This window comes from Cervus canadensis, chromosome 28 (genome assembly GCF_019320065.1).
Source record: "Cervus canadensis isolate Bull #8, Minnesota chromosome 28, ASM1932006v1, whole genome shotgun sequence".
Taxonomy (NCBI): Eukaryota; Metazoa; Chordata; class Mammalia; order Artiodactyla; family Cervidae; genus Cervus; species Cervus canadensis.
The window spans coordinates 4,461,342-4,470,622 of record NC_057413.1 but is presented as its reverse complement, the minus strand read 5'-3'; the positions used below and the strand labels follow the sequence as shown (position 1 = coordinate 4,470,622).

Sequence of the window (9,281 nt, the reverse complement as noted above, 5' to 3'; positions counted from 1 at the left end):
CTTGGAGTATTTGGGAGTTATCGAAACCAAGGAATCCAGGTGGTTGGGGCCCCTGCTGGTCACACCCAGCTGGGGGACACCCTTCCCTTGAGCTGTGTGGTTATGGGTGACCTCTAACAGTGGAGACAGTAACTGGCCCATCAGGCTTTGTGAGAAGGATCTAAGAGTATACTATCTAATGTAGGCTTTGAGTTCGTTGGCAAACGCATTGAACTCTTCAAAGTTAGCATTTGTTGCTGACGTTATTTTTCAAGACTTCTTTTTGTCAGGGATTGCTTTGTTTCCCCCTTTCGTGGTGCGGTTACTGCTAAGAAAATAAAACCTGCCCCAACCCAGAAACTCAGAACTGATACTCCAGGTTCTCTCACTGGAAAGAAAAACAAAAACAAAACCGGTATAATTGACTTCCACCACAAAGGGCACATGCAAGATTGTGCGTGCACTCACACAAAGTCATAAAGGATATTAGACCCACTCGTGCAAGAATAAAGCTGGGAGCAGACCTGCCATATGGATTTACTTTTACTGGAGGTTTCCAAATATTCAATTTGAGAACAGACTTTTGGTGCCGTATTTTTCAAGAAATCTCTTCTCCCCACAACTTTAAATATAGCTGAGCCAAAGTCAAGCATGATCGCAAAAGAACAAAGCAAGAGAAGTTCACAGATCATCATTTGGTAAAGTTCCAAGGAGCTATCGTATGACAGCATCAGGATATCAGGCCAATTTTAAGACTGATGTCTGTCCATACTTGGGAAAGAAATAGTGGAGAAAAATATAATTCTAGAGATCATAAGGAATAGTACCATGTGCATTCCCCACTTTAAAAAGAAGATGGTTACTTTGGTTGGCCAAAAATGTATTTCAAACAAAAAATATTTCACAATTTTCTCAACTCACAGACTCAAATTGGAGAGCTATAAGAAATCATAGTAATTATTACCCAGTCCAGTCTTCTTGTTGTTAATTGGCCTATCTTCCCTGGTGGCTCAGATGGTAAAGAATCTGCCTGTAATGCAAGAGACGTGGGTTCGATCCCTGGGTTGGGAAGATCTCCTGGAGAAGGGAATGTCTACCCACTCCAGTATTCTTGCTTGGAGAATTCCATGCACAGAGGAGCCTGATGGGCTATAGTCCATGGGGTCACAAAGAGTTGGACGTGACTGAGCAACTATCACTTTCATTTCACCCGTAATTAGGTAGAAAACTAGTTTGAAATATGACTAAGCCTATTAAGAGTGCAATATTCAACACAGTATGATTTTGTTTACATGAAGTTCAAAAGCAAGTGAAACTAATCTATGGTGTTAGAAGTCAGAATATTGGTTCCTTCTGGAAAAGAGGAAGCGGGTAGAGGAGGGGCCTCTGGCGAAGCTCTTTCTCTTGATCTGGGTGGTGGTTAGTTAAACACAGGAGAGTTCTGACATGCATAATCAAGCTGTGTGTTTACAACTTGTGCATTTTTATATGTATGTTATACATCAACCTAGAAGACGTTTATTTCACCCTCAAAAAAGAGTCTGGGTAGTCAAATCTAAGTCAAAAAATGAACAAAAAGATCCCATTTTATTTACGATCCAACATTTAATTTAGAAACACATTAGCTTTTTACTCACTTTTTTAATTGATGTGGAGATTCACTATTTTTGTACACTCCTATGAGTGGAACAAATGCATGAAGTCAGACCCGCCCCCCTCCTTATCAAGATGCAGACCAGTTCTCACCTTCCCCAAAGAACTCCTCAAACTGCCCCTTCAACTCCCAGCTGGGGACCCCATCCCACCCATTCAACTCACAGCAACCACTGATCTGTTCCTGTAATTTTTGCATTTTCCAACATGTCATATATTAGAACCACATAAAATGTAGTGTTTTCATTCTGGCTTCTTTTACTTAGCAAGAGGCATTTGACATTCATCCACGTTGTTATGTGAACCAGTAATTTTCTCCCTATTATTCCATTCTGAGTAGTATTCCAGTATTTGGATATACCATGGTTGTTTTATCCATTCACCAGTCAAAGGACATTTGGGTTGTTTCCGGTTTGGAGCATTCATGGACAAGTTTTTATGTGAACAAATGTTTCCAGTTCTCTTGGGTCAATACCTTGGAGTGGGATTACTGGATTGCCAGGAGAAATATCAACAACCTCAGATATGGAGATGATACCACTCAAATGGCAGAAAGTGAAGAGGAACTAAAGAGCCTCTTGATGAGAGTGAAGGAGGATAGTGAAAATCCTGGCTTAAAATTCAACATTCAAAAAACTAAGATCAGGGCATCCAGTCCCATCACTTCATGGCAAATAGATGGGGGAATGATGAAAGCAGTGACATATTTTATTTTCTTGGGCTCCAAAATCACTGTGGACATTGACTGTAGCCATAATAAAAGACACTTGCTCCTTGAAAGAAAAGCTATTAACAAACCTAGACAGTGTATTAAAAAGCAAAGACATTACTTTGCCAACAAAGGTCTGTATAATCAAAGCCATGGTTTTTCCAGTAGCACATACGAATGTGAGAGATGAACTAGAAGAAGAAGGCTGAGCACCAAAGAATTGATGGTTTCAAACTACAGTGTTGGAGAAGACTCTTGAAAGTCTCTTGGACTGCAAGGAGATCCAACCAGTCCATCTTAAAGGAAATCAGTCCTGAATGTTCATTGGAAAGACTGATGCTGAAGCTGAAGCTCCGATACTTTGGCCACTTGACACAGAGTCGACTCATTGGAAAAGACCCTGATGCTGGCAAGATGGAAGACAAAAGGAGAAGAGGGCAGCAGAGGATGAGATGAATAATCATAGCATCACTGAGCCAATGGACGTGAATCTCCAGGAGATAGTGGACAGGGAAGCCTGGCGTGCTGCAGTCCATGGGGCCGCAAAGAGTTGGACATGCCTTAACAACTGGACAACAGCAACATAGTAGGTACACACTCAACTTTATAAAACACTCAAATTTTTTTTCAGAGTGCCTGTACCATTAGCACTGCCAACAGCAATGAATGAAAATTCCAATTCTTCTGCATTCTTACAAGCACTTATTATTGTCTTTTTTAAAAAAGCCATTCTAATTGTTAAAAGGTAATGTTTACAGAAAATATTTGCCCAAGATTCTGCTAGTAGTACACATAGTTAAGTTTAAAATTTAGAAAGAAATAGTATACATTAATATAATTCTGCAGGTCAATTGAAAGTATTCTACTTCCTTAAAAATAACAAACTATCTTTCATAATGAATTTCTTTAATACTTAAGAATGATATGATCTAAGAGTGATACTTAAGAATACTTTAATACTTAAGAATGATAAGATGATAAATATTCATTGACTTATATTTATTGGCCATTTGTATTTCTTTCATGAGAATGGCCTGTTTAGACAATTTGCTCATTTTTGTATTAATTTTTTAAAAATATTTATGTATTTGCACTGAGTCTCATGTGTGACGTGAGAACTCCTAGTTGCAGCCTGTGGGATCTAGTCTCTGGATCAGGGTTTGAGGCCAGTCCCCCTGTATTGGAAGCACAGAATCTTAGCCACTGGACCACCTGGGAAGTTCCCTCATTTTGATATTAATATTTTAAAAGCTCATTTGAAAGAGCCCTTTGTGTTTTATGGAAATCAGACTGTCAATTATCATTACGTTGTAGGTAAGTCTGTGCTTTTGTTTACGAAGTTGGCCGCTACAAAGAGATTTTCTTAAGCTTAGAGTCAAATTTATAGAAAGCTCTTTTCCACTCAAAGATTATTTTTTAATCTTGGCCGCTGTTTTCTATTATTATTTTTTTTTACATCATTTTCTCCTGGGCAAAATTCACCTCGAATTAATTTGGATTGTGACAAGGGAAGGATCTCAACAGACTAAGATGAAAATGAAGTAAAAGAAATTAAAATCTGCAGGTCAAAGGCGGAAAAAAATTTCCTAAGATTAATAAGCTTCTTTCCAGAAGTGTGTTATTTAATAATTTTATTTATTTATTTTCAGCTGTGCTGGCTCTTCATTGCTGTCCCGGCGTTTTCTAGTTGCAGAGAGTGGGGGCTACTCCTTTGCAATGCAGGGGCTTCTCATTGCTGGGGCTTCTCTGGATGCCAAGCATGGGCCCTCGGGCACATGGGCTCACGGTTGTGGCCCATGGATTTAGTTGCTCTCGGCATGAGGGATCTTCCTGAACCAGGGATCGAACCCATGTCTCCTGCATTGGCAGGTGGACTCTTCACCACTGAGCTACCAGTGAAGCCCCAGAAGTGAGTTTTTAAATTTAGGTTTCTCTAGTCACTTTTTGCACTCCAGTACTCTTGTCTGGAAAATCCCATGGACGGAGGGGCCTGGTGGGCTGCCGTCTATGGGGTCGCTAAGAATTGGACACAACTGAACGACTTCACTTTCCCTTTTCACTTTCATGCACTGGAGAAGGAAATGGCAACCCACTCCAGTGTTCTCGCCTGGAGAATCCCAGGGACGGGGGAGCCTGGTGGGCTGCCATCTATGGGGTCGCGCAGAGTCGGACACGACTGAAGTGATTTAGCAGCAGCAGTCACTTTTTGAGCAAGCTCCGGGAGATGGTGAGGGACAGGGAAGCCTGGCATGCTGCAGTCCGTGGGGTCGCAAAGAGTCGGACACGACCGAGCGACTGAACGACAGCAGTCACTTTGACTTGATGTCCCACTCCAGCTTGACGACCTTTTGAGATTTTTACTTTTTTCAACTATCACGCAACATGAAAGTGATAGAGACTTCTTGGGGGAAATGTGCCAGCAAAGTCTGCTCTTAAATATTTGGAACGTAGATGACATAACTTGATCTTGAATAGCTATCAGGAAACCCAACACATTTATTTTAAAAATTCCATTGGAAAAAATGTAAATTCAAATGGCACTATTGGATTCCAGTAAATATGAATTCAAATGCATCGTGTTACCCCTGGGGCTGAACTGTCGCCTGGAAACACAGGGCACCCTGGCCTCTCAGCTGCTGTTGCAGTGACGGGACTGTTCTTATGTCAGCTTCCCTGGGGGCTCAGTGGTAAAGAATCTGCCTTCCAAGCAGGAGACCTGGGTTCGATCCCTGGGTCGGGAAGATCCCCTGGAGAAAGAAATGGCAACCCACTCCAGGATTCTTGCCTGGGAAACCTCATGGACAGAGGAGCCTGGCGGACTACAGTTCATGGGGTCACAAAGAGTTGGACACGACTCAGCAACTAAACAACAACAACCTCTTAGGCAATTCATGTTTCCCCTCCACTAACTTGAGATGCCACTTTGATTATATAATAAATCCCCATTTGTTCTTGGTTTATTTCTAGATTCCCCATGATTTTTTCTTAATCAGTCTACAAAACGGACTCTTTTACAGCTTCATCATATGATGACTTTCGACATGAAAAAGAATAAGCTTCAATTTTTTTTTTATTTTACTGTGAAAATTAACAGATACAGGAAAGTGCATAAAATATGTAAAAACTTTTAAACAAATAGTTATAAAGAGAGCACTTGTGTAAACACCACCCAGGTCAAGAAATAGAACTAAAACTTATTTTTTTAAGTTGTCTCCCACAGACTACCTATTTAAAATAAGAATTATCAGCTAGTTCTGATGGTCAGACAAGCATATTTTCAGTCATTTAGTAAAAGTTTAGATGTAAATTGATAGTGGAATGAATAAAGCTCCAGTAAAGAAAAAGTACTGGTTAATTTTGTTATTTTTCTAAGTAAATGGGGTTTATACCTCCTTACCATTCCACATTGCATAAGCACAACACAATATTTTTTCCTTATTATGCAAAAAGATGTTTCTAAGTATACCAATGTTATTTTAAAAAAGAACATTTAAACTTAAGAAGGACCCCTTTTCAGATGTTCAGAAGCCTTTGTTAATTTATAAACAGATCTGCACTGTGCAAGAGGGCAGCCACCAGCCAGGTAGCTAATTACACTTCGGGTAATTAAATAAAATTTAAAATTCAGTTTTTCAGTCACATTAGCCACATCTCACATGTTCAAGAGCCACACGTAGCTAGTGGGCACCCAAAGCGTCCAGCACAGATGGAGAACATTTTCATCATCACAGAAGGTTCTAGTGGATGGCTGTGTTCTAGACCCTTCTTGGCTTCCACCAATGATCCAAAGGGTCGAAAACACTAATCTGAGTTGTCTTTAAAACATTCAAGATAAACAGTGAAAATAAACATAGGAAACAGAGGTCAGAAATTAAAGAGAGAGAAAGAGGAATGTGCCAGGAATGAGTGATATTACACAATTGAGCGCTAAATCTTGTTTTAACCTTGTTTAGCCAAAGCTGAACAAATAAACAAAGCATTCAATGGGTCATATAGTTCTCATTCCACAGCAGGAAGCATACACTTTTATTTGGCAAGAAGTACTGTTTCCTGATGATAATATTTGGTGAGAAAATATTATGGGGAACCTTCTATCAGTGTAACCCATAGGTGGCTGGACTATTCGGGTGGCCTCTGCTCACCCCACACAGCCTGAAATTGACGCCTCACATCAAAAAAGTAGCAAAAATCAGAGACTTCCCTGGTGGTCCAGTGGTTAAGACTCTGCACTCCCAATGCAAGGGGGCCTGGGTTCAATCCCTGGTCAGGGAACTAGATCCCTGCATGCTGCAACCAAGATCCGGTGTGGCCAAATTAAAAAAAAAAAAAAGTAGCAAAAAAACATCACTTAGCAAGTGATGTTGATTTTCCTGAAGGTTTTTCAAGGAGATGAAGGGAGGGGTTACATTACCGAGCACAGGGCAAAGTCTCATCCAACTGTGGGCTAGCTCTCTCTGTCCTCATCCATCCTGTGGACTCTTCAGCTCAGTTTCCCTCTCCTCCCGTCCGCCCCAGCGCCCACCTCCTCACCCACAGCCTCCAAACATCCTCTCTATTGGTCATCACAGTTCAGCTCTTGCCTTTGCACACACACCTCGTCCGGCAAAGCCAAAGCTCGGTGGGGACCCCAGGGTGACCCACAGTGAGCCCTCCGGCCCACTTCACAGGGGCTCCCCCTTTATCTTGCCACGTACGAAAGGCTGAGCCGCCATTCTGAACAAGGCCTTAAACAGTCATTTTGAAAGGGAGGGGAAAAAAGCTGAGGCCGTGGCATTCAATCACAACTTAGTCAAAGCAATTCTTATGAGAATTAAGTGAATTTGGTCCAGATACTTTGGTTTCTGCTAAACTCTGTAGCCCTCCAGGCAAAACAGAAAAACAAATAGACATGCGTACAAGAATTAAGATGCTTTCCTGGGGCAGAGGGACGTCTACAAGCTCTTAATGGAGGGACACTGTCTTTTCCAGCTCGACAGCTGGTGACATCAGGTACTCTGGGGAAATGGCTTTCCCAATCACAGCCGCCATTTAGAAACAGATCTGAGGGGCCTCCCTGGCGGTCCAGTGGCTACGACTCCCAATGCAGAGGGCCCTGGTTCGATCCCTGGTCAAGGAGCTAGATCCCACATGAGCAACTAAGTGAACAACCAAGGGTTCATGTGCCTCAACTAAAGAGCCTGCGTGTTGCAACTAAAGAGCCCCCGTGCGTAATGAAGACTGAAGATGCCCCTGCCACAGTCAAGACTCAGCGCAGCCAAATCAATCAAATCAAAGTTGCTGTTTGTTTGTTTTTTTAAAGAAACAGAGATGAGATTCCAGCACACATCTGTCTAAACAATCCCATGACACCACCCTGCCTCCATTATTGACCACAGCATGGGAGAGAGTAAGGGAAACCAAAAGTCATCATGGTAGCCCCCAAAACTGAGCCTGTCTTAGGGTCCAGTTAGCCAACATTGGTCGCTATAATGAATTCCCCCAGAGTCGGCAGCCCTCTGTTGATGCTACACACTTCAGAAGGAGGAGCATGAGAGATACGGTCCTTGTGCTTCCTCCCTTTCTTTGCAGGTGGAAATTAGTTAGAAGTCCATTTAGACACGGGATGAGTCTATTTAGATTCTTCCCTAGAGGCTCAGACGGTAAAGAGTCTGCCTGCAAGCCTGGAGACCTGGGTTCGATCCCTGGGTCCAGAAGATCCCCTGGAAAAGGAAATGGCAACCCACTTCAGTATTCTTGCCTGGAAAATCCCATGGACGGAGGAGTCTGGCGAGCTACAGTCCATGAGGTCGCAAAGAGTTGGACACAACTGAGCGACTTCACTTTCACTTGAGACATGGAAATCATAGAATTATAGAAGTGGGAAAGACTCTAGAGTCCATCTTGTACAGCTCACTGCTCTTATAGAAGAGGTCAGTGGAGTCCAGAGAAGTTGGGTGTGTTGTTTAAGATCACCAGCCTGTTAGGGGCAGAACCAGAAGAACCCAACATGCCTGTAGCTCCAATTGTTTAAATCAGAGGCCACAAATCATTGGCCCACAGGGTATGTTTAATTTTTAATTGCTTGCTATAATTTTAAAGTTGGAAAAAAAAAATCAGCAGTGCTAACACAGAGTTATGGCTGGCTCCTTTAGGCGAGCGGTGAGACTCTCTGTTCACAAGAGGAACATGCCCCTCCTCCAAGCAGGCAGTAAGCGCACCAAGCTCCAGATCCATGTCTGATATATTTTTGTAACTGGGGTCTAGCTTATGATTGTACTTAAGGCAGATGAACTCCTGAATGAGTGCTGCATGGATGCTGGGTCAACATTTCGGCACAGAGGGTCGTGAGAAGAGACAGTCTTCTGGTTCACGGCTCTGCTCTCCATCCTGAGCTGCGAGCTTGCTGGGTGAGGTTAACATCCATGGAGACCCCCTAGCAGCCTCCCCGCCTCACGGGTCCCGCCCACTCCCCCTCTCCTTCCCACATCCCCCACCGTCACATGCAAAACCTTGGAATGCCCTTGAAGCATGCAATGGTCTCCATCTCCTTTCTCTGGCCGAAGCTCCCATCCCGTGCACTCTGGCACCCCCTGGTCCCCACCGTGCCCACGGACACAGCCTCAGCTCGGTCACTCCCGTCTGTCATCAGCTCTCCCAACTATGTCTCCTTTCTCAGCAAGCCCAGCCTCTGCGCTCCGTGTCACAGGATCTCAAAATGTATTTCAGACTTGAAAGGAATATTGTGGTCTAATAATTTCAGAGCACTTTTCACAAACATTTTTTGGGCCCAAAATATGTAATTTAGCAACTTTGCACAAATGCCCTGCTTTGAAGAGGCTTTTGGTCTGCCTTTTATCTTTGCTTGGGTTTTTCCCCTTTGGTGCATCAGATTTTTTTCTCTGTTGAGCATAAGGTTCACATTGTGGTGTGTGTGAGTGTTTGAGTTATCCACCAGATAAAG

The 9,281-nt window shown here is 42.8% G+C and overlaps 1 non-coding gene across 1 annotated transcript; it reads left to right on the top strand.

The window, feature by feature from the left end:
* Positions 1–6,539: 6,539 nt before the first annotated feature.
* Positions 6,540–6,613, top strand: TRNAG-CCC. Its single transcript has one exon. It is a non-coding gene; the product is annotated as a tRNA-Gly (tRNA).
* Positions 6,614–9,281: the final 2,668 nt, after the last annotated feature.